Below are 27,198 nucleotides of genomic sequence, written 5' to 3'. Positions count from 1 at the left end.
ACAATATAGTTGGTCTGCCATCACACAGAATTGCTGGACTTTTGATGGCAGTTTGTATTGCGATTTCAGGAACCCATCTCTATATATATTGCTAACGTTGGCATTTCTCATCAGCGACCGCAGCTGCCACGATTTTATCCCAGGTCATAGCTTTAAATTTGGAGTCGTGTGTACGTGGCTGTGATTGATGGTTGCATGATCCCCTCGATTTGCTGAGTAGTATCGGTGGTCTTTAATCTGCTATGTCCTGATTGTGCCAAGTATCGAGAAGTGCAGTCTGGTGTGGCATTAAGTTTTCCAGTAATATGCTTAATCTGGAACCTGTACATCAACGACTATTCTTTGAAAGAAACAAGTGAGGATTACTTATGCTTTCCAGGACCTGAATGAGAATACTTTTATCAGAGACTGGTGGGCCACTGTAACCAATAAATCTCGCTACCCCAAAACGAACATCTTATAAGACTTCAACCTGTATATCAATGTCAGTGCCTCACCCTCTATGGGGGAGTAGTGAGATTCTGCATCCTTCGTAAACTGGGAGCTGGCCAAAATCATTTTCCAGTGGTTCTTACCAAAGTCAGGTCCTAATTGTGTTGGGCATTGGCAGTGTTTCTGAAATAGAAAATACCTTATGCCAACCTTGCTATAGCCTGTTGAGCGGTAAGTTGCCTTGTTTATCTCAAATGTTTTGACCCCCTCCTCAATTTTCTGGAGAATGCTTTGTTTTTGACTCTTTGAAAAGCTCGTTTAGAATAGCATCCCAATAAAATTTCCGAGTCTGTTCGCAGCGCCATGTAAAGTGGACTTCAAAGTCTACCAAGTCAGAGACTAGTGCTGAATTTATAACACCGCATGATGACCAGTGCTCCACATTTTCCCGACCCATATTATTGGTCGTTCCCATTCTCTAAATCCATAAGAGTATAAAAAATAATAATACACGCATACTATACCTGAACAATACTATCTTAACAGACTAAAAACGAAATAATATTAAATAACAAAATAATTAAACTTGTTAATTAACACAAAACCATTAGTAAATAAACTGGTTTGGCAATTTCTAAGACTAATTTCATTATCTTTTTCTTTATTTTAATTAAGTAAATTTCCATATAAAAATGATAACAAAAACTATTGGTTTTTCAATTTTATATATTTTCTAATAAATAAAATCATTTTTTATTAAATTTTCAAAAAATCTTTATAAAAAGTTATTTTTTTTTAAGTAGGTAAACATTTTATCATTGGCTAATCAACAACTTGTTTGTTGTTGGTTATTCAAAAGATTAACAACTTTTTATTGGCTAATTGAATTTTTTATTTTAATTAAGTGTATTTCGTTATTTTCTTGTAAATAAAATCATTTTAAAAAGGAGAAGTAGGTATTTATTTGATTCCCCATGTAAGCAAAATGTGACACAAGGTCGGCTTTATGTGAGGTGAAGGGGGAGGGAGGGGAAGGGGATGGTACATGTAGGGTTGCCCCTACATGTACCAATAACCAATTGCCACAAGGGCAATGGTCACAAAGTGCAACATCTGCCGGAACAGATACTACACTTTGCTCCTAGCAAAAGTGCCAAATTCTTGCGATAAGATTAAAAAAAAACTATTATTAATTAACAAAAATTTATTTATTTTTTGTAGTTTTGACATTGTTTCATTTACTTTGACATTATTTCAGTTTATTATTTTTAGTTTTGTGTACATTAATTAACGAGTTTAATTATTTTATTACTTAATATTTAATTAAAAACGTTTCATTATTTTATTACTTAACATTTAATTAAAAACGTTTCATTATTTTATTGCTTAACATTTAATAAAAAACATTTAATTATTTCATTGCTTAACAGTTAATTAAAAATGTTTAATTATTTTATTACTTAACAGTTAATTAAAAACGTTTAATTATTTTATTACTTAATATTTAATTAAAAATGTTTAATTAATTTATTACTTAACAGTTAATTAAAAACGTTTAATTATTTTATTACTTAATATTTAATTAAAAACGTTTAATTATTTTATTACTTAACAGTTAATTAAAAACTTTTCATTATTTTATTACTTACCAGTTAATTAAAAACGTTTCATTATTTTATTACTTAATATTTAATTAAAAACGTTTAATTATTTTATTACTTAACAGTTAATTAAAACGTTTAATTATTTTATTACTTAATATTTAATTAAAAACGTTTAATTATTTTATTACTTAACAGTTAATTAAAAACGTTTAATTATTTTATTACTTAACAGTTAATTAAAAACGTTTCATTATTTTATTACTTAACATTGTTTCATTTTTAGTTCGTTAATTAACTTGTTTCCAACTTGTTTCCTTTTTTGATTGCATAACTGATTATAATTGTTCATGTATAGTATTTGTATATCAATATTTTTCATTCGTATTTATTTTTGTTATTATTCTTCAAAGATTTGTGTAATCGTTTTTGTTAAAGTTTGTTAATTAATGTGTTTCATCTTCGTAAACTATTTCAGCAATTTTCAGTTTAGCATCCCAAGTCATCTATTCCAAAGATGCTTTTTTGTCTTATTCAGTGGCAGTTATCTTCAATGGATAATCTTCCTCTAAAACAGCAGCATCTCCTATTTTACCCTAAAGAGATAATATTTCTTCCACAAGGGAAAATAACAATGCAGCCTCTGTAAGCTTGGAATTGGATCGAACTTCATCAAATGTAGAACATGAAATAATTGTCAGTTTATGAAAAGGAAATACACCAAGTAAAAAATCGTTTGGAAAGTGAAAAATAAATTTCCCATCAGAAATGTAACTATTATTAATAACAAAAATTAATACACGAATACTATGTTATGTTGTTGATTCTGGGACAACACCGAGTAAACTGAACGTATGTTAGTAAAATAGAATGTTGCAGTTGGAATGTTAATTTGATAGAATAGAATTTAGAGACAATTCAAGAATTTTAGTATTGATAAGTTGATGAATAAAAAAAGAAATGTGACAGACATCATGCGATGTCCATGGGTGATACTTGTTGATTACGTCATTAGAAGGGAGATGATTTGTACATGTAAGTTTTAGTGAATTGAGAGTCAGAATTTGAAGAAGATAGTCGTTAGAGACAGACAGAGAATCGAGCCGACCGGTCGTTAATGGCTTAGAGTACAAGGAACATAGGGTTAGCATACAACTTTCTAATGGAGAAACAGCCAGAATAAAATTGATGAAAATACAACCGAGACTTCAGGTTTCTTTGGGATAAGTTTTCTTGCAGCTTTTCCAAGACCATCAAAACAAGACTAAGATGGACCAAAGTGTCAGAATTACCTAAAGCAAAGACCAAGATTGCTGTTGAGTCTGATGAGTCTATGATCGCTGAGTTAAAGCAGGACAACAGCATAAATAGTTTGATAGATTTTCTGAATAAACATTGAGCAAAAAATATTTTCAGTGACTACTTACAAAAAATTAATGATTTTGATGGATTCTCCCAAAATTCTGTGAATGAATATATCGCCATGTTTCATAATTGATACAGAAAAATAGAAAAAAAGAATATGAAGCTTCCGCTTGAAATTCTCACTTTCAAACTTTTATGGAATTCCAAAAGTTTTGATGAGGAAAAATTGTTTGTCCTTAACGAAATTGATGAAAATAGAGACACATTGTGTGAACAAGCAAAGTGGTCTCAAAAAAATTTTTGATGAATTAATGATTATTGAGTGATGAATTAAAAAAGCGCCAACGGATTTGAACTGGCTTTCCTTGTTGAAAATGAAGCGGCTTTGTTAGCTTCCTTTTTTTTTTTTACATGGGGGTCACCACTTATCAAGACCCAGAGGGCACTCGAGGATAAGGGTTAATGGGTATACATTAGTCATTGTGATTTTAGCGTAGTGAACATTAGTGGGAATTTTGTAACTTGGATTACTTAGGGGGACGATTCAACAAGAACTTGTTCATGTTGGACTTGAAGACAATCAGATTGTAGCCAGCTGGAAAGCAGGTAATCGGAATAGAGTTTCACAGATGATCAGTTCTAAGAAAAAAGCCCTGTTCATGGAATCTACGTTTAGGTGTAGGCACAGATAAAGAGTGTGGGAAATTGTTGATAGTGGTTCTGGCTAGACGAGTGTTTTTTGTGAAAGTCTGGCAGGGGGGGGGGGCATAGATTAAAATTCAGATGAGCACCTGCCATAAAAATAACAACTGGCCATATTAAAAAAGGATATAAAAAAGAGGTTATCGCTCTAAAAGAGGTAACCGAGGATCTAGTTTTGCATCTTAAAAAAGAGGAACCAAACCCATAAATCCTACAGGTGTTGACAAGAATATTTTAAATTGCAAATAGTGTAGGTCTTATAAAATATCCCAGTAGGTGTAACCCTATAGAACCTGGTGGGAACTACTAGCAGATCATTTAGCTGTAAACGAGTAAAAGAAGAGGGTATCAAAGAAGTGGTAACCGAGGATATACAGACAGAAATGTGATAGCTAAATGTCCTGACAGTTTTAAAAATATGGCCAAGGTGAATATTACAGAAAAAAATTCTGTTTTGTTCACTGGATATCACAAACAGGAAATATCATAGCTTGTAGTTTTTTTTTGTTTTTTGTTTTTTACAAAGGAGTCACCACTTATCAAGGTTCGGCAGTTACTCGAGGATAAGGGTTAATGGATGTCAAGGGGAACATGTCAGTCATCGTTAGTAGTGGAAATTTGGTAAATTGGATTACTTAAGGGGATGGCTCATCAAGAATTTGTTCACGTTGGACTTGAAGACAACCATATTGTAGTCAGTTGGAAAGCAAGAAAACGGAACAGAGTTCCACAGGCATGCATTTCTAAGAAAGAATCTTTGTTCATGGAATCTCCATTTAGGTTTAGGCATAGATAAAGAGTGGGGGAAATTATTGATAGTGGTTGCAGATAGACGAGTGTTTTTTTTTGTGAAACTCAGGACAAGGGGGGGCATAGATTGGAGCTCAGACGAGCACTTGCCATGAAAATAACCATAAAGAGTTGAGGCTAGAAACCGTGCAGTCTTAGTGCTTGTTCCAATATGGTATGTGGCCAAACAAGGTTGGACAGCTACATGGACACTTGAGTTGAAGCTGATAAAAACAAAATCACATACCAGAAGGGACACACAGTTTTTTAAATTTGGGGGAATATCAAAATTGAAATCTTTGTGGTGAATACATGATACCAGTTCACATGGTCGGAAACAATGTCACTATGAGAACAGATGTTGTTAATTTGGATAGGTGACCTTGATCAGAAAATCCTGCAATATATATAACAAATAAATTATTTTCTGTCAGACGTCAATTTATTTCTGTCATGTCTGTGTATATTAGACAAACAATGACTCGTTGGATCAGTTTTTCTTATATTTCCTTTCTCTTTCTCTCCACCCTCTTCCCTTCTCCTCTCTCTTTAGATCAATATTTGTTATACTTCCTTCTCTCTTCCATCTTTTTGTCCCTCTCTCTCTTTTCTCTCCCTCTCCCTCCCTCCATCTTAGTTATAAAAATCACCTCCTCACACTACTTTATTTATCTCATTCGTTTTTTATGATGTCATCCAATGTGTATGATGCTTTTTATGGCATCATCCATTGTGATGTCATCCTTTTCTGACTTCATCCATTAAACGCAGTGAAAAACAAGCAATGTAACAATCAAGATCCTTACAGTTTATATATATATATATATATATATATATATATATATATATATATATATAACTGTAAGGATCTTGATATATATGTACATATTTATTTATTTGATAAAAATGTAAGAAACGGTTTTTTGGAGGTTATTTCTTAAAAAACAAAAAAAAAGCACAAATTTAAAAAATGTTTGCTTCAAATGGTGAGAAAGAAAAACATGTTAAAAAGCCGTTGAATGCTTATTTCGTGTGGTGTCGACTGTTCAGAAAACAAATATTCAAACAAAATCCAAAGATCACAATTCCCAAGGCCAATATTCTTCTTGGGAAACTATGGAATGAAATGTCCATGGAGCAACAAAAACCGTACTTCAAAGAGTCGGAACGGATTAAGAAACAACACCAGATTGATTATCCCGAGTTCAAGAGTAAAGGGAAACCACGGCTTAAAAACATCAATCACAAAACATATGAGACCATCATGAAATCGTCTGAGATCGGAGATATAAACAATCGCTATCACCAAATGCCTCAGACCATTCCAAGTGATCAGATATTCTCGCCAATCACCTACAACAACGTTCCTGAGGAAACAATGTCTTTTTGCGCATCGAGTGATTCCTCAAATAAAATACAGTTGGGTTCACAACAGGTGCCTATGGATGGCAAATCATGTACACAAGAACCTATTGGATGTGATGGTGATATTCCAGAACAGTTGATGTTATGTGACAACCAATATCAGCATCATGACATGCAAATGGGGCAAAGGGAAAAAATTCCACAGGAAAATCTGCATAAATTCAACCCCTTCGAGATAACCAGCACACAATTGAATTACCTTTCAAGCCCTGTATCTCAACAAGACTCCCCCTACACAGAAGATGTCAGCTCAACCATTTCTAAAACACTACCCAAGATATTAAATCGCATTTCAGGTCAGAATACCACATGTGTTCAGCAATCAGAACCTAAACTATTCAAGGAGCAACCGATATTCAGTAATGGACACTTGAGTGAAACACAGCCAAAATGCAACTCCGTTATCCCAATGTCTAACTTAAATAAAGAGAGAAAGTTTTTTACACTTCCGGTGATTATTTCCAATATTTTCCAATATTTTGTCTATTTGCATTTATTTCTAATAGGAGTGTACATGAATAAAAAACGTCTCAACCTGTAAAGTTAAAAATGTAAGAAAAGCATATCGATCAGTACAGAAAGAAGAAAAGAAAAAAGTAAAAACTTCTCATTACGGGAATAGAGTGAAGGGTTTTGTTTGTTTCGATTTTCTCTATTTGCATTTATTTCTAATAGGAGTGAACATGAATAAAAAAAACCCTTGGGCGAATTTATTTAAAATATTTAGCAAAATTGAGAATTTATACATTTTTTTCCTTTCCGTTTTCTTTTTTTAATTTTTGTAGTTAGAACAATGTGTGCATTAATGTATCCGTCCCCAGCATAATAAAGAGAAATAAGTATATATCTGTCTCTGGACAATAATGAGTAATGATTGTATATATATATATATATGTGGTCCTGTCACAGGAAGGTTAATGAGTATAAAACTAGGGGATACACCCTTTGCAGATATTTAGGAAAATGGAGAACGTAAATATATTGTTGTACTTGTATTTAATTTTCTTTTCTACCTATTAATACGTTTTTTTTTCACTTTCCTCTTTTCTTTTTTAAACATTTAGAAATTTTCATTTTTTTATTTCTTTTTTCTTAACCACACCAATTCAACCGAACATTGGCTAATGGATAGTTTTGTATTCCAGAAATTACATCAAAAAAATCTTTTCATTTAGTTATTATCAACCTTTACAATTCTGACTAGTTCCATTCGAGATAAAAATTTATTTAAAATCTTAATTTGTTGTACAAAATACTTTCCAACACAATAAAAATCTGCAAAACTTAAAATTTGAAATTAAAAAAAAAATAATTCTGTAAAATGTCTTTTCGAAAAAAAAAAAAAAAGTATGTTTTAGGAATTTGTTTCTTTATTGCAAAAAGTAAATAATATCCAATATGGTCGGATTTAAGCTCCTGGTTGAAAACGCTGTTGAGATAAAGGAGTTATTTTATAACTCTGTATTTATTTAATGTTTTAAGCATATCTATCATCAGAATGAATAATAGACAAAACTAAACAAAATACAACTTAAATATCTACTTTTGATATCAGTTGTTATATCTACTTTTGATATCAGTTGTTTGATATCAGTCGTATAGTTGTAAAAACACCAAGAACAAAGATGACAAACTGAAGATGAGGTAAAGTTAAAATATTCATAAAATTAGTCTCTGTTTCTTGGAAAACAAAAAGAAATTAAAAATAATAAAAATAACGATTAAAAAAAATAGCAAAAAACAATGAATTCGAAAAACAAAACGAATGAAGTTTTTTTAAAATTAGCTGATAAAAAAATTTATTGAATTTTAACTTTGGGAGTTTTTGTAGAAGCAAAGTCAATTATGATTTTTTTTTTTTATTAAAGTCCATCAGCTCCCAGGTGTGAGTGGAAAGGTGAAAAATGTGAAGAGTCTTTCAATCATCATTATAGCGTTTCATTTCATCTCGAGATCCATTGTCAAGCAGTGTCCGAGGCATCCCTCAAGCCCACATCGGAACATGTCTTATTTAGGGGACAGTCTGTGAGGATGCATGCGATAGTCAGCACATCAGCATCAACAAGACATCAAGTATCCTGTACATAGCCCTACTTGTGCAGGGTGTTCCGTGTTTTGGCAACCAGTTGAGTGTTACATACTCTTTCGGGAGAGTTCAGAGTCTGCTCGGAAGTCTTCTTTCGGTGCCGGAAGAGTCTCGTTGTTGCCTTTTAATCATCCTGAAAATGTTACAGCACTTGTATTCACAGCTGACTAGAACATGGAACAAATTTAATTTTTCCTTTTTATGTCTCTTTTGAACTCCTGCCATTTTTTAAAATAAACTAACAACTCATTTTGCAAATAAAAAATACTGCAAAGAGAAAAGAAAGAAAAAGGGAGACAAAAAATTGTCTCCATCTTTTTTTCTTTTTGAAGATTACAAAGTATGCTGCTTTGATATTTATTTCCAACTCAAATTTTAAAACTTCTATTTTTCAAGAAATTTTGGATAAAAATAGTCATTCTGCCTTTTACTCAGATCTCCAAAGACTTTCATGCTGCCATACTTCCAAGTGGTGTCATATGCTTTCTCCAGATCAAAAAAGATTGCAACCAGGTGCTCTTTTATTAATGAATACCTCCCTAGTAAACGTTTCCAATTCGATCAAATGGTCAGTAGTACTTCCTTTTTATCCTGAAACCAGATTATAGGCCTGGCATCAGATTGTTTGACTCCAGGTACGATGTTAACTTGCCACTTATCATCCTTTCCATTATTTTACATAGACAACTAATTAATGCTATCCATTTATGGTTTGAAGGATTATCAGAATGCGTTTTCCATCATGCGGATGAGTATCAATGTAACTTGCCTCAAGAGATTTTGGATTTTTACACTAATCCGTATTCCATTATAGATTTTAGAAAATAGTTGATTTGAATTTATTTTGAATATATATCCTTTCATGAATTTCTTTTAGAATCTTTAAGCAGGTTCAAATTGAATTAAATGTATATGCAAAACTGATCCCCCACTATAAATTTTGAAATAATTGCTTTTTTTCAAATTTATTTTTATCACAAAACTCTTCAGGCTATTTATATGCATTAATATGTTGTATCATTTGAGGACGTTATCATTTTGTACAGGTGATCATTGTAGTTTGACTATGGGTATAATAGGTATTACATCCTTAACAAATAAAATCTATTATTTTTCAATTTTTTTGTAATACAATAAATACATTATAATTAATAAATATTGGAAAATTTCATTAAGATCAAATCATTCTGAATTTTGGAGGATTCTTTTCTTTTGCATTGAATAATCATGTGAGAGACAAAGGATGAACTATTAAATTCCTGCAATAAATGGGTATTTTTCATAAACCTTGATTAATTAACCGGAAGTTACTCGGACTTATAGTTAGCAGTAAAGAAAAATTGTTAACTACTCTAATTAATCATAATCGCCAGAAACGGGGAATTTAAAGTAAAGTTTGAAACTGATTTAAAATTTATATTCTAAAGAAATAAAATAATTTTAACAAAAGAAAATCATTATTTTCTGGAGGGAATTAATCTACAAATATGCAAAAAAAAATCCTTGTTACTGTTTAGTTTTTTAAGCTAATTAAAATAATAAGGTAACACTGTTTTAATAAGTCAGTAAAGGTTTATGATGATTGATATTGGATGACAAACAAATCAATCAAACAGCTAAAATAAACAGAAAATAAAAATCAGTCATTTACAATGATAACAAGTTTTGATCCATGGACAGAGATCGTAGAAGATTTACTTGTGATATATTTTTTGGAGAAAGAAGCAGTGTAGAAAACTTGCAAGAACAACCTGGTATTTATAAACCAATTAATCGATTCTCTTATTGATTCTCTAACACCAAATCGCAAATATTCTAAATGAGTTCAATTCTTGATAAGCAAAAACAAAATCCAAGACACTTTCAAGTAAATTCTCTTCTGTAGACGAAAGCATCACAATTGTGATAATAATCTGATTTGTCCAATAACAATTTTGAATTTTGATTTGCGGATTTAGAATTATGTTTTTGATCGAGGGAAGATTTTTTTTTTCTTTGACAAATCTATTGAATGCGATGCTGATATTACATGAAACCAAATTGCAAATTTTGTAAAATGGGGTTAGGGGAAGGAAGCATTCCACAAAAAAATCTGAATAAATCTCCACATTCAAAGCAACAGGCATAGAATTGAAATTCCAAAAATTGTAGTTAGAAAGTGCAGTAACATTTTCAGGAAGATTAAAAGACAACTACGAGACTCTTCCAGTACCGAAAGAAGACCTCTAAGCTAAGCTGAGGATTTGCATCTAAATACACAAATATGCAATACCAATAACGATATATACAACAACAAGAATTATCAAAATCTGCCAATTTCTGAAAAAACGCACAAAGACAACGATGTTATCATTATTGATATTTCCAATGATAACAATTTTAGACAAGACTAAACACTAAGTGTTTCTAATGTTGTCATTATTGATGACACCAATAATGAGAGGAAGACATCATCAGAAAAATCTTACTTCAAGGAGTAAGAACAGATCAAGAGACAACACCAAATCGATTATCTGGACTTTCAGGGAAAATTAAAGCCACAAATTGAAAACTACAATCTCCAAAAAATATGAGACTGTCATGAAATCGTCTGAGTTGAAAAATATTATAAACAATCGATTTTACAAAATATGTCATTCCAAGTGGTCACATGATCTGGTCAATTATTAACAACAACGGTTACTTATTGCACATTCCTTGAATAAAATGCTGTTGTGTCTGCTATTGAATTTGACAACATGGTATGCAAATAAGATACCTAAATTAATAGAGAAAACATCAGGCATTGGGTACCACTGTAATCACTAGACTGGATACACGATTAACATGGCAAAAAAAAAAAAAATGGCATCACACATAAGAATGCATGAACACACTAAACACTCCAGACTATGTGGAAACATGAATAAGATGCTTTGAGACAGACCCAGTAAAGAAACTAAAAGATAAATGAAAGGGATTAAAATGAAATAACTGACATGTTCCTCACAACAGCTGAGTGTGAAACAATTCAAAAAGTTTCAACGATGACATATCCAAGAAATTTGGAAGAGGTGACCTTCAAAGAAATTGGTGAGATAATGAAAGAGAATATCCAACCAAAGAAAAGGTTAGTCATTAACTGAAAGAACAAAGTTTCTGGAAACAAGACAGCACCTCGAGTAGTCTGTTATATAATTTACACACTTATTGAAAGAAAGAACAAAATATTGCGAACTTAAAAAACTTGGCACCAGTGAAATGAGTCAGGAAAATGAATTAATCATGCTACACTTGATAGCAGGTTGCATGATTCTTCTTTTAAACGTAAGATATTGGAAACACTTTAAAGTATTAGTTTAACACTAGAAACATGAATAGAACTCGTGCAGCAATTGGAATTAATAAAGAAATATAACTAACACTTGAATGAAGGAGAAGCATATTGTACAGACAGACACAAAATTTTATGCAAATTTTGTCACAAACAGCATGTCAAGAAAAAATTAAGTGTCAAGCTTTTGGTAAGAATTACTTGATTTGCAAAAGAAAAAATCACGCCTTGAACAGATACACAAGAAAAGTTGAGTAAATTAAAGACAAACCAAATGATAAAAAAGGGGCAGAAATTTTCACATTAAATGCATAAAAAATTAAGGAAAAAGTGAAAATACATGCAAAATATTTTCACATGCTGATCGACACTGGCTTTGACATAATCTTGGTTTGTATAAATTTTTGGCAGGTTTTAGGAAAGTCAGGCTAAAAAGGTAAACCTTGCAACTAAAACAATTCTATGGATCAAACATTAATCAACTTTTGAACTAAAAATCACTTTGAGATTATATTTATTACAGTCGTGGCATCACAGACAGCTAGATAGAATAATTATTGAGATGGTCTCTGTTAAAATGTTTTTGGTGAGTGGAGGGTATGACTTCCAAAACTTGGATGATCTTATTTATAACCACACATTAGGACAATCAACCAATGAGAAGCCTCCGACCTCATTATAAAAATATCGAATTTTGGATGCAAGTCAGTTCACTATCAATCTAAGTCTTGCTGATCCAGACGACATTGATTCTTCGCCAACTGGATCTAATGCCGCCATCTTTGTTCTAGAGAATTACTCAACACTCGAGATCATGACTGCATTGATTCTTCGACGATTAGATTTACTACCACCATCTTTGTCCAACATAATGGGTCAACACTTAACAGTCTTACTTGCCATTCAGAATTAAAACTGCAAGCCATTTTTTTCAAACCACTGAGAAAATCTTATTAGAAAAAGTGGACAAGATGGTATATGCCGGGAAATCCATACCAGAGATGAATTAAGGACTAAAAATAAACAAGTCTTACAAGCATTAAAAATATCTAAAGAAGGAATTAGCCGTAAAATTCGAGGACCTATGGTGTAGTGGTTAGAGTACTTGAAAAAAAAATCAATTGTAAAATGATATTCAATTCCTGACCGAAAAATACAATTGCAAATTAATTAGCATCTCTATCCAATCATGGCTGAGAGAACAAAAGCATGCTACTCCCTTGAAGTAAATGAAGGGTTCCACTCGAAATTCCGTCCAGATTCCTGAGTTCGACAGAAATATCGACCGAAACATTGTGCAAATGATATTCAAAAGGAGAAAAGTAGTGCCAAGATTCGAAATAATATGAATTTTTTGCTTTATTTACCTTTCCTATAGTTTTGTTTTTTCTCTTTTCCCTTATTCCGAAACAGTCAATGTTACCTGAGTACCCATATTGGCACCAGGACACACAAATGGGTCAAGGGAAAAGGAAGAATTCCACAAAAGAATTTGAATAAATTCACACCTTTGAGGTAACCAGTACAAAATTGAAATACATTCCAAACAGTGTAGATCCAGAAAACTCGCATGACACATTAGTTAGAGAGGAAAGCATCAGCTCAGCTGAGGATTTGCATCTAAATACACAAATATGCAACACCAATAATGATATATGCAACAAGAACTATCAAAATCTGCTAATTTCTGAAAATGACCACAAAGACAATGATGCTGTCATTATTGATATTTCCAATCATAATAATTTGGAACAAGACTAAACATTAAGTGTTTCTAAAGTTGTCATTACTGACGACACCAATCATAAGAGGACAACATCAGTAGAAAAAACAACTTTACTTCAAGGAGTAAGAACGGATCAAGAGACAACACCAAATCGATTATCTGGACTTTCAGAGTAAATCAAAACCACAAATTGAAAACCCCAATCTAAAAAAATATGAGACTATCATGAAATCGTCTGAATTAGGAAATATTATAAACAATTGCTATTATTAAATGCCTCAGTGATCATATGTTCTGGCTAATCACTAACAATAACATTCCTAGGATAAGGGGTTCTTTTCACACATCATGTGATCCCCTGAATAAAATGTCATTATGTCTGCTATTGAATTTGACAACATGCTATACAAATGAAACATCTAAATTAATAAAGCAAAGACTAGATACATGCATTAACACACTAGACAATCCAGACTATGTAGAAACAAGGATAAGATGCTTTGAGGTACTGGCTAGAGTAAAGAATAATAAAAAGAATAATAAATAGATAATGAACGGAGGGGAATAAAATGAAATTACTGATATGTTACTCACAACAGCTGGGTTTGAAACAATTCAAAAAGTTTCAACGATGGCATATCCAAAAAATTTGAAAGAGCTGATCTTCAAAGAAATTGGTGAGATAATAAAAAAGAATATCCAACCAAAGAAAAGGTTAGTCATCGCTGAAGGAACAAAGTTTCTGGAAACAAGACAGCACTCCAACGAGTCTATTATATAATTTGTACAATTTATTGAAAGTAAAAGAAAAATATTGCAAATTTGAAAAACTTGGCATTGGTGAAATGAGTTAGGAAGATGAATTAATCATGCTACCTCTGATAGAAGGTATGCACGACCCTTTTTATAAACGTAAGATATTGGAAGTGCTTCAAAATGTTTATTCAACACTAGAAACATGTATAAAATTCGAGCAGCAATTGCAATGAACCATTGAATGAGGCAGAAACAGCACAAACAGACACAAAATTTTATGCAAATTTTGTCATAATCAGTATTTCAAGGAAAAAAATAAATGTCAGTATGTCAAGGAAAAAAATAAATGCCAAGCTTTCAGTAAGACTTACTCGATTTAAAAAAAAAAATCACCCTCCGAACGTGTACAGATACAAAAGAAAATTGAGGAAATTAGAGATAAACTAAATGATAGAGGATCACAAAAATTTCATGCTAAATACACTAAAAACAAGAAAATAAAAATAATAAATGAAAAATATTTCCACATGCAGATTAATACTGGCTCTAACATAACATTGATTTCAGTAAATTTTTGGCAAGTTTTAGGAAAGCCAAACTAAAAATGTCAACTTTACAACTAAAACAATTTGATGGTACAATAATTAAAACATTAAGCAACTTCAAAGCCATATTTGAAACTAAAAATTGCTTTGAGATTATGCCTATTGCAGCTGAGGCATGTAATAAAGACCACAGACTGCTAGATAGTGGGATTATTGAGCTGGTCTCGTTTGCTGTTCAGAATTAAAACTGCAAGCCATATTTTTCAGAGTCACTGAGAAAATCTTATTAGGAAAAGTTGAAAACATGATAATATATCAAGATATATGCTTGGGTGCCCATATTAGAGATGAACTAAAGACTGAAAAGAATAAGTCTTATGAACATTAAAACATAAATAAAATAAAGAGACAAACATAAATTAGACTGTGAAAAAATATCTGATTTAGGATATCAAATATCTCAAAAAGGAATATGTCCTGAGGAAAATTCCAAATATTATGAGCCAGTTCAATTCTTAATTAACAATAAAATTCAGGACGATTTAGGATTAGGGTGAACCCTAACTTTCTTCCAATTGTTCAAAATTGTAATATGAATCCAATCAATGGAAAAATGATGCATCTTGTCTTGCTGATGTACATTTATGTTTTTGCTGAGAAAAAAGATTTCTCTCTTTGATATATTTTTGTGATGCTAAGAACCTATTAATGATATACATGTTTTTGTTTTGCTTTCTTTTCAATATATTTTTAGAACAAAGAAAGTATTAAAGTAGAAAACTTGCAAAAACTTTGTATTCATATACTGATCGATAATCCTCTTATAGTCTCCTTAATACCGAATTGCAAATATTTGATGAGCGAAAATTTGATGAGAAAATCAGAATTCTCACATGATAACAATTCTTGAGCCATCGATACAAGTACGAATCTTCCATAAAAACTGATAAGGATTTTCAATCGCGTACAAAGTGATACAACCTGATTTGCGGATTTAGATTTATTTTGTTTTGGTTGGTGGATGATTTAACAAATGCGGATAAGAAAAACAACCAATCACTGTTTTTGATGTTGTCTTTATTATCAAAGACATTACCAATCAAAATTTGCCAGACAACAAGCAACTAAACCAAGTAATTCTATTGGTTTTGGCATAAAGGGCTACTTCACAAGATTACTATGGAATATCTGCAAATGTCCTCTCTGTATAAGTACAAGAGTCATCTGCTCGTAACAGAAATTACACTTGAAGTTATTTACCCTGATTACAAGAAGTAACTAGGGAGTGATCTCTCCTGATACCTACCTATAGAGGGCAGATAGGGTGACCATTTGCTATTTCTTGTGGATCTTAGCAACGAGCTGAAAGAACACATATTCCTAGTTTATGTGGCACTATGAACAATATCAACATTATAAAGCGTTGAAATATGTAAATACTGCAAAAGACATTACAAAAGATCATGGAGCAAGAAAGCATGCACCTACTGAAGCAACTTATTGACCTTCAAAAAGACAAAACATCAAAGAAGCTAAGAAAAGCAATGCTCCACAGTCGTCCCAACATGTTGCAGTTGAGAAAAATAAAACGGCCCCCAATAGGATTAGATACTACTGATGGAGAATGGGCATTATTTTTGAACACATGGGCTCAATGTAAAATGTATGTGAATGGAAAGACCCAACTGCAATCTGGAATGAATTACAAGAGACTTGTACACCAGAAACAAACAGGGTACTCTTTGAACTGGAAGGATCAGAGAGGCTCAAGTCTGTCACCAACAGAAATTCCATTCCATGATGAAGAATGAGTGTGAGTCAATAACATATTTTAAAAAACTGAGAGTCATTCATATTCACCAACGGTACTCCAAATAACTTTTCTGATCACAAGACACAACCAGTGATTGTGCCTCACCTGAGTGACAGTGAAGGTTACTATGATGCCAGAAATGCAAGCAATATTTTGACGTGAACTGAAAAAAAAAAAAATGGTGAGCCAATGCACTCATCGTATTTTTGCTTTTACAGACACATATGTTTGAGTAAACTCGAAATTCAGAAACTCCTTATGTCAACTACCTATCTCATATGGGGACATCCTTGAGGAACATGAAGGAATTGGCGGTATGTGGATGCCTACACAAAACGTCTGTCCCAAGGAAACCAGACACCATTCCATTCAAGCCAACGCACATGAAGTGAAACAATGGCTAATACAAGCATGTTCAACACATGTCCACATCCACCACTGCAAACAATGGAAGGTAAACCTTTGAAGATAAAGTTCATTCCAGGCATAACACCAACAGCAATTCATACACCAATACCTGTTCCTCATCACTGGAAGAAGGAAGTGAAGCAGAACATAGACAGAGACGTTACACTGGGGATAATAGAACCAGTACTAGTAGGCACACCTACTATTTAGTGTTGACAGATAGTGGTCATGCCATTCCAAGGTGCACAGTCTGCTGCATCCCCAGACGCACAGGACGCTACAATGTTCATTACCGAGTTGGGCCAATAAAAGTACTGTTAGATGCTTCAAGGATTCCATGAATCAGAAGATGGATACACCCGTTAGTTTGATGAAATAGGTAAAATCCGATGCATAGACAACAGCTTTCTATGGGATGATTCAATAGAATCTTCATTCTTCTATACAAGTGATTACAGTCACTGCACAAACAAGAGATTGTATTTAATCGAGCAAGTTTCACTTTGCCAAAATGGTGGCAGAGTTTGCAGGATTTCTGGTCACTGCAAATGGTTTTAAACCCATAAAAAGAATAACAGAAGCCATCTTTCACTTCCCTACCCCCATGAATATCACTGGGATTAGGTCTTGGCTTGGACTCTTGAACCAGGTGTCATACATCTTTTCACAAGCAGAAGTTATGGAGAATTATTGAAGACAAAGAAAGGAAAGTTCTTTGGGAATGAAACATTTGAGCACCAAGAAAATAGTCCTGGAAAATATTAAAAATTCACACCTATTAAATTTCCAAAAAAGGACATTGATATACAGATTTCAGATAAAACATCATCCAAGAAAACTTAATTTAGCCCCTGATTGTGCATCCTGATTTCCAGCAGGTACCCCCACCAAAAAGCTGTGACCAAATGATCAACACTGCAGTCAAAACCGTCTTCACATCCTAAAAGTGATCCTAAATTGAAGACTATTATATGGTAAAGGATTGTGGCCATGGCAACCACAGAGGAAGAATGCAGGATCTTAATAGATCTGATTCAAAAGGCTTCCCCTAGTTCCACAATGTACTTCCATCCATGACTCGAGTTTTCTGGCCTGTATGTGAAGAATTATTTTTCCTGGAAAGAATTATCAAAGGCAACAAAATCCTAATATTTTGCACAGATACTGGATTATTTATTTATTTATTTATTGTAGACTATTATCCTCATCTTCTAGTTGTTTCACAATGTTTCGGCATACTATTCCTCTGGCCTTCGTCAGATGGTTAACAATAAGAGTTCCAATTAATAAAATAATATAGAGATATTGGAATCCTTCATTCTGCACATCAAGACATAAATGGTATGCTGATGACTGCAAATCAATAATTGTTCTCGCCACTTTGGATGCTAACATCAGGCAAATCAGATCCCAGTGTTGCACTTGTAAAACGATTGCCCCATCTCATCCCAGGGAGTCATTGATGTCACCAGAAGATCCGGGATTTCCATTTCAAAAAATGGTGGTTGACTTTGTCGACATACAGGATACAAACTTTATGGTGTACGCTGAAGAATAATGATGTCAGAGAGGGCCACAACTGTATGCAACATCTTGAGAACTTAGTTCTATACATATGGAGCACCTGAAAAAATTTGTCCCAGGAGTACAACTCCTTTTTGAGAAACTGGAGTATATGGAAACATAGCTCGTCAGCCTATAACATTCAAAGCAATGGTCGCACAGAATTAGCCATTAAGACTGAAAAATATATACTAGCTGATCAGGCTGCTTGGACATTACCAAACCATTGCAATACACTTGTCCAAGATCTTGACATGTCTCCATTCATAATGCTATATGGTTGATGGACAAATATGGGAGAGAATCATCAAGACACATGGGAAGTTACAGTACCAATTGCAAGTAGCTGGGAGCAATCGAATAACACTACATAACCACCAGTTTCTCCGTAAAATATACCCAGTTGTAGATGGCTCACATTACATCACATCAGGAACCTCAAATCTGTCCATAAACCCTAAACTCCTATAGAAGCTACTCCTACAGAAAGGAATAGAGGTCGAATGACACATCAATGTCAAATCGCAAAATCGCACAGCAAGCCCCAACACCAATACTTGGATCTCACTTGGAAAATTCTACTCTAATGTCATAATAAATCCCCTTCTCTTAATTCTTACCTCCTCCTTCTCTTTCTTTCCTTCTCCTCCTAAATTATCTCCTTCCTTTTTTTGTCTGTTAATAATTTAGAAATTCGCCTCCTCCTACTACTTCCTTTATCATTTATGAATTTATCCATTTATAAATGCTCATCATGACTAAGGAATATTATCAGAGTTTTCAGACAATTCTAGCATTTTAGGGCAGTTAACTAATTTTAATTACCACTGCTCCTAAGTCTGTTTGGCTGCCAGTTAAGATAAAGTTATGGTTGGATTTAAGATTAATTTAGAAAAGCCTAACAAATGTTTTGGAAAATAATTCATTGGCAAAAAATAATTTATTGGAGAAAAAAATATTTTTAAAATAATTATTAACTTCTGCTTTGTCTTTCACATGGTCATTCAATGTGAACATGATTATGAATAAGAATAAAAAATATTGGCTCAGAAACAATTTAAAATATTTGGTAGAAATGAGTTCTTTGAAAGCATTAAAAATATTGAGTACAAAATTGACTTAGTACATTTTGTAGAAAAATTTTGTAAAAAATATTGAGTACAAAATTGACTTAGTACATTTTGTATTGTCTCTTAGGAGAGTACAAAAAATGGACAATAAACAAAACGAAATTGGTCCAGTCACAAAAGTTCAATAACACCAAAAGTTGAAACATGATTAAATTTTGAATTATTTTCTTATAAATACTGGATAAATAAATGTAGAAATCAAGGAATGGGACAAACAAACAGACTAGCTAAATAATTTCTTTGTTTTCAAACTACAAAATGAGATAATTTTCAAATTTGTTCATCTATCAAAAAAAAAAAATTGTCGAAGTAGTTTTTGTTCAATATGAAACATTGGGATAAATATTAGTTGGATTTTTACCCAAATTTCTACAGAAAATATCAATAATACTGTGTGACCATTTCTTGTCTGTCCATGTATAGACAGATGACAATTGAATTACCATTAAAGACCTTACTAGTAGCACCATTAGGAACATTCCATTCCATATCATTTAACCATAATTCACTATTTAAACCAATGTGAACTAATTGGATTCTCATCTTCATTCTTATCTGTTTCCTCAGATTTTCTTTTTAACTGAGTTTTTACTGCTGAACAACAACAGTCAACGAATAACTTGGTGTTTTGATGGTGGCTACACACACAAACAAAATGGTTACCAGAAAATCATATAAAGACACACCATTTTGGAAGCAGATCACAAAATTTTGAGAGACCTATCTTGTGATTAAGGTATTTGTCTTTATATGCTGTAAAATCTTTAGCATCATCTGAGAAAATTGGTCATATTTGTAGAAAGACAAACCCAAATAAAAAAATTTCTAGGAAAGAGCTCTGGTATTATTAAAGAATGAAAGAATACCTTGTTTGTTTCTGTTTTTCATAAATTTGCTATAATTTCTGCAGATCTGAGTTTTTTTCTACAATCCATGAGTTTCCAAACAAAATATATGAAACATACTCAAAGGTTCATTCAATTCATTGCATTTCTCCATCTCTTTCTCCAACTTAAGGGCATAGTCTGTATCCTCATCTACTTCACTGTCTCTGGTTATATTTTTCTCCATTTTCTTGGTTGCTTCATCACAATGACAACAGAACTTCAAACATGGAACCACAGAGCCATCTTTATTTTGCAGCATATTTGCTAAAGTCCACTATCTTCCTTTTCTTGTGTTTTTTGGAACCTTTCACAGCACTTTTTTTTTTTTAGATACTCTTCCACGTGAAGCTGATGATAACTTCATATATTCACAACAAATTCATCGATGAGAATGATACCAGCCTTCATTTTAAAGGTCATTTCCTCATCTTCTTCAAATTCAGACAAAAATGTTGTTGATGGTTTCAGGTCACAATGACATGTGTTTTCTATGAATTGTCCAAACGAATCAAATGTTGTGTCTTTTTAAAGTTTTCATTTCTGGAGTCACTTGACATTTTCTTTGATATTCCTGAAAAAGAGAAAACAAAATGATGACTATGATTATGTAATCTTATTTGAAAAGTTAATAAATAACATTTTATTATTATTATCCACAGTATTTTCATAATTTCTTTCTGTCATCAGGAGAATGATGCAAACAGATTTAAGCAAATCATTACTTCTTGTCTGTTTCTGTATGGAAAGATGGTATGTTTTTTTTTTGTTTTTTTTACATGGAGGTCACCACTTATCAAGGCCCAGAAGCCACTTGGGGGTAAGGGTTATTGCGTGTACAGTAATCAATGGGATAGTATCGTAGTAATCATTAGTATTGGAGATTTGATAGAGTGTCTTACTTAAAGGGGCGGTTTGTCAGGAATTTGTTTATGTTGGACTTGAAGACATCCAAGTTGTAGTCAGGTGGGAAACAGGCAAACGGACGAGAGTTCCACAGTCGTGAACTTCTAGGAAAGAAGCTCTGCTCATGAAATCTAATGTTTGGATTTAGGCACAGATAAAGAGTGGGGAAAATTAATGACAGTAGTTTCAGCTAGACGGATGTTTTTCGTGAAAGATTGGCGAGGGAGGACCACAGATTGGAGCTTAGACAAGCACTTGCCATGGAAATAACGATAAAACAAAGACAGGCTCGCAACGTCTCTTCTTTGGGAGAGAGGCTGCAGGGAAGAGAAAAGAGCATCCCCCACTAAGCCATGAAGTCTATTTTGTACTCTGTCAAGGCAGGATAGGCTGCTTTTAGCAGCTCCTGCCCAGATGTGGCAGCAGTACTCCATCCTTGGAGGTACTTGGCTTTTATACAGATAGAAAATTGCATCAGTACTGAGATATCTTCTAGAGCGGTAGAAGGATCTCACCATTTTCCAAGCATCCTTGGCAACAGACCTGATGTACATGTTCCATTTCAGATCAGGAGTAAAGGTCAAACCCAGAAGCTTGTCAAAACATGGAGCCTCCCAAGACGAGAGCCATCCATTTCAATTGATGCCAGATGGGGATCAGAGCGTTGATGATGTAAAAATAGAAGCTTGGTTTTAGATGCATTAAAAGATGCTGGAAAAATGGTGGGATCTTTCTATCGATCTGGTAGATATCTCACTGCTGATGCAATTCTCTATCTATATAAGAGCCAGGTACGTCCAAGGATGGAATACTGTTGCCACATCTGGGCAGGAGCTGCTAGAAAGGGCTTGTCCTGCCTTGATAGAGTTCAAAATAGACTTCGTAGCCTCGTAGGAGATGTCCTTTTCTCTTCCCTGCAACCTCTATCTCACAGAAGAGATGTTGCGAGTTTGTCTCTGATGTATCGTTATTTTCATGGAAAGTGTTCGATTGAGCTTCAGTCTATGGTCCCCCCTCGCCTAACTTTCACAAGAAACACTCGTCTAGCTGAAAACACTATCAATAATTCCCCCCACTCTTTATCTGTGCCTAAACCTAAACGTAGATTCCATGAACAAAGCTTCTTTCTTAGAACTGCACGCCTGTGGAATTGTCTTCCGTTTTCCTGCTTTCCGGCTGACTACAATATGGTTGTGTTCAAGTCTAACGTAAATAAGTTCTTGATGAGCTGTTCCATATAAGTTATCAAATTTACCGAATTTTCATTACTAATAATTACTATATTGTCTAATTTATACTGTAAACTCTTTAACCCTTATCCTTGAGTGGCCCCTTGGCCTTGATAATGTGGTGATGCCTATGTAAAAAAAAAGTAACCAGCCACCTCTTCCCCCACTGTACCACGTGCTCAAGATCAGAGGAGAGAGAATCAGAGAGAACTTTGTCATTTACAGCCTTTGATGTGTTGCCATAGATGGTTGTGTCATCAGCATAGATGTCAACGAATGATTTAAGTATGTGTTTCGGGAGATCATTAATGTAGATCAGGAAGACAGTTGGGCTCAGGATGGAACCCTGAGGGACTCCAGCATTAATACTGTGGGCCTCTGATTTCTGCCCGTCAACCACTACTCTTATGAACCTATCAGAGAGAAATGATTTAATAATTGAGAAAACATTTCTAGTGATACCATAGCTGGAAATCTTGTGAAGTAGGCCCTTATGCCATACCTTATCGAAGACCTTCGATATGTCAAGAGCAATTGCCCTGGAAAGGAAGCCTTTGTCAAAAGATTCGCTAATCCTATGAGATATAATCATTAGCACATCTGCTGTAGATCTTGCAGAGCGGAAATCATATTGCATGTCACTAAGAAGGTTGTTTCTGCTGAGGTGGTTGACTACTTCTTTATTTAATATGGATTTCAAAACTTACTCATGACACATAGGAGACTTATTGGTCTGTACTGAGAGAGAGATGACTTTTCACCTGAATTCTTAAATACATGGCATACTGATGAGGTTTTCCAGGGTGTTGGAAAGCAATTCTCCTTAAGGCAACACTTAAACAGTTTTGTAAGTATGGGGGCAAGTTCTGGTTGGAGCTTTTTCAGCACTATAACTGGAATGCCATCAGGGCCAGTTGCTTTACTAGAATCAAGGTTCTTGATTAGCTTGGCAACCTCATGCACAAATATTTGTATGTTGCATAGTGTGTTGTCTGTTATAGGAGGAAATACGGAGAGTTGATGGCCTTCATCACATAGGGTAGAATTAGCTGCAAAGTTCTTTGCAAATAGTTTGGCCTTGTCTGATGCTGACGAGATGACCTCAGATCCATTGATGATGGTTGAGATAGAATGCGTGCTTCTGTTCAGGATTCTGTTTGCTATTTGCAAAAACTGGTAGGAACCAAGCCGCTGTTCAGCTACTTTGGATTTAACGGACTAAGCATATAGCTCTCTTGCATTTTTTATTACTCTTTTACAGTGGTTGCTGGCAGTCCTGAAAGCAGCTTTAGTCTCAGTACATCTATTACGTTGGAAGCAATGGAAAAAGTGATTTCTGTGCGCGATGGCAGCAGCACATTCTGGAGAGAACCATGGTTGGCTGTTAGGTTTTTGTTGGAATTTTTTGAATGATATAAATCAATCTATGCCTACAATTAACCATTCGGTCAGGTCTGATACTATAGAGGACACATCCTTTTTAAACATGGAATGCAGAGGTAGATCAGATATGAATGTATGGAAGCTATTCCAGACAGCCATAGCATATCGATATACAGTACGGTGGAGAGGTACGTCTGAGGACTTATTACATTTCATTTTTATCTTAACTGATACAATGGAGTGGTTGGAGGATCCCAGAGGAGATAGAACGGAACATGAACATAACTCAGGGGAAGTTGTGATAAAAAGGTCTAGAAGGCTTGCATACTGACCGGTAGTATTGGGAACACGGGTGGGTTCGCGGACAATCTGAGTGAGGTCATAGGCAATGGCAAAATCATGACAGCACCTCCTCTCATCATCTGTCTTATTTGAGTGGGTCAGCCATTCCACATTATGGACATTGAAGTCACCGCAAATGTGAATGTTAGCCAAAGGATGAGCAGACAGGATGTGGTCAATTTTCTCAGATATTAACCCCGCTGTTGTGGGGGTGATAGAGGGCAAATATAAATGCAGTGGTGTAAGCTCGTGCTACCCGGAAGCACATATAAGGTAAATTAGGGTCTTCTCTGGAGATATCCCTACCACATGGAAAGCCATCTTTAATATAGGCACATACTCCATGCCCATGGCGATCTTGGGGGTCAGATTTAGATGTTAAGTTAGAGTATCCCTTAATTATGAACTCATCTAGGTAAGTGGTTGGCCCTATGCCAGTTTCCCTTAGAAAGAATATGTCCGGTTTCGTCTTCTAATTGGGTTTCAACATCTGGAAGATTGGAATGTAGACTCCTGATGTTGGAGAAGGAGACATGGTAGTATGGATCTACATTGGAGGATGGGGTTCTCGGTTTATTCGTGTTTTTTTTCTGGAGATTTGTCATGTTGAGGTTTTGGGATTTGTGGAACAGGTCGATAGACTTGGTTGGAGCAGGACAGAGAGGGAAAGTAAGAGAGAAAAAGACAGGAAGATTTATTTATTTATTTTTTTTTTTGTAGCACATGATAAGGTAAAGCCGTAACAATTACCCACTAGTATGGCATCGAAAGGCCCTACCAGAAACTACTGCATGGTCCAGAATCCATTCATCAAATGGCAATACAGCAGCCCCGGTACTTTGCACCTGCTGATAGTGATTGAACTACTATTAAGGCTCCTAATAGTATCAACATTAGTTAAAATTTAGAATGGTAAAATTAAGGTTAACCAATTAATAACTAAGATAATCTACATTACAGTCATAATATATGCATAATAGTGCCTAATCCTAAGTTAGGGGAGGAATGATCCAAACAAACCTGGGAAAAAAAACAACATCCAAAATTGTTGGTGTTGTTGACTTTGACCAACTCAGATTTAAATGGTGATTTGCTTTGGTTTTAATCTTTAAATTGTCGCTTGTGATGCACATAGATTAATCCAGGTGGAAACCATTTCCTCTGTGTCCTTTAAAAGAGAATTGGGTCCTTATTTAGAATTACGCTTTGTTAAAAAACAAAAATACAGAAAAATTTCAAAAATTATGTAAATTGATCAAGTAATTTTTCTTTTTAATTAAGAAAATCAGATCTAATGAGGAAGTAGAGTGAAGGCCAGGAGCAGATATATTGTTTTAAATTTTCGGTACTTGTAACAGTTTAATCAAGACATTAAAAATTAAAATATCAAAAAAGTTATATTGTACGTTTTGGACTGAAGATCTCTGGAGAAAATTTCACTTAATTTGATCGAATAGTTTTTTTATTATAGCAGAAAAAACATGTTTTTATGAGAGCACAATGAAGGTAGGCATCTTTTAATTTTTTGAACACGCCACGGGGAGATAACTTAGTTTAAAGCACCGACGCTCCCTCCCCATCTTTAATACTAGTTTCTTCCTAAAAGTCGAACCTTTTGCTCAGTATCATAACAAATTGTTTTTCGCTGTAAAAAAATCTACTTGATGACATAAAGTGAAATTTTTTTCAGATAACTTCATTCCATAACAGATACATACAATATAACCTTTTTTTCAATATTTTCATTTTTTAATGTCTTGATTAAATTGTACAAGTACCAAATTTTCCTAAAATTCAAAACCAACGATTTAATTCAACTCCAGAGATTTTGTTTGCATTCAAAATAATTAAAACTTTTTAATCGGTAAAAATTGTAAAATATTTTTTTTTTAAAATCAATTTATGTGATCTTCATTCTATGCCGAGCACATACATCATAAAGATTTTTCTGTATTTTTCTCGTTTTTTTAAATCAAGTGTAATTTTAAATAAGCCTTAGGAATTGTATTAAATTGAAGTTTTGGATTTATGCAATTTTAATAGAAACAAATGATTGAGATAAATTAATGGATGAAATTTAAAACCATTCATGAATAATTATAAAATCAAAAGTTAATTCTCCCATGTTTTTATAATATCTGCTGCATATAAATATTAATAATAATTAGATAAGTTAAACATTCTTAGGCATTACTCCCCCCCTTCACATATAATTATATTTTACTTTTATTATTATTATATATAATATTATTAATAAATATATGAACCAATTTGAAAGAATTAGAAATAATTTAGGATTATCTCCCTTTAAATACCAGAAAATTACATTTTACATCACTATTTTTTAAAACATTAAATTTAATTGAAACAAAAAAACAATAGCTTTCTTTATGAAAAAAAATGGAGATATTGAAATTATCATCTAATAATGTTTCATTGATTAATGTTGCTAACTAAATATATAGTATGTATGTATATAGTCTTTGAAGTTTTTAACCTTTAAAACTATACAAAAAATTACTTTTTCTCATTCGTTAAAAAACCATCCAGTTAGTAAGTCATTTAATCACCTGCAATCACTGCATCAACTCTCTCGAATTTACTATAATACCAATTTTTTTTATTTTTCAAGGGATCATCAGTTGTTTACCATGAAATACTGTTTCGGGGATTTAAAAACAAAACAGTATATTACATCATGGCTCCCCAGCAGTGTTGATCAAACACCACCACTCTTAATCTTAGGAAGAAGACATGTTACAAACATTTGATCCAATTTCCTATTCTTAATTGCAATTAC

The 27,198-nt window shown here is 33.4% G+C and overlaps 2 long non-coding RNA genes across 3 annotated transcripts in view; one reads left to right on the top strand and one right to left on the bottom strand.

Moving 5' to 3' along the window:
* The window catches only part of LOC145246835 (uncharacterized), a 134,536-nt gene that overhangs the window by 22,212 nt on the left and 85,126 nt on the right, over positions 1 to 27,198 (top strand). Inside the window, exon 2 of one of the 2 annotated variants that reach the window (XR_013863176.1) lies at positions 20,222 to 20,385. The exons of the other annotated variant lie outside the window; for it this stretch is intronic. This is a non-coding gene — a long non-coding RNA (uncharacterized LOC145246835). Of the gene's footprint in view, positions 1 to 20,221; positions 20,386 to 27,198 lie in introns of those variants that run through there. 2 annotated transcript variants of the gene reach the window in all.
* The window catches only part of LOC145246837 (uncharacterized), a 41,682-nt gene continuing 34,965 nt past the window's right edge, over positions 20,482 to 27,198 (bottom strand). Inside the window, exons 5-6 of the long non-coding RNA XR_013863178.1 lie at positions 25,419 to 25,566; positions 20,482 to 21,112 (exon numbers count right to left, since the gene is read on the bottom strand). This is a non-coding gene — a long non-coding RNA (uncharacterized LOC145246837). The remainder of the gene's footprint in view (positions 21,113 to 25,418; positions 25,567 to 27,198) is intronic.

The sequence above is a fragment of the Euprymna scolopes genome, chromosome 24 (genome assembly GCF_053919585.1).
Source record: "Euprymna scolopes isolate OS-2025 chromosome 24, ASM5391958v1, whole genome shotgun sequence".
Lineage (NCBI taxonomy): Eukaryota > Metazoa > Mollusca > Cephalopoda > Sepiida > Sepiolidae > Euprymna > Euprymna scolopes.
Note: the sequence above shows the minus strand (reverse complement) of the source record. Positions and strands in the feature narration are given on the sequence as shown.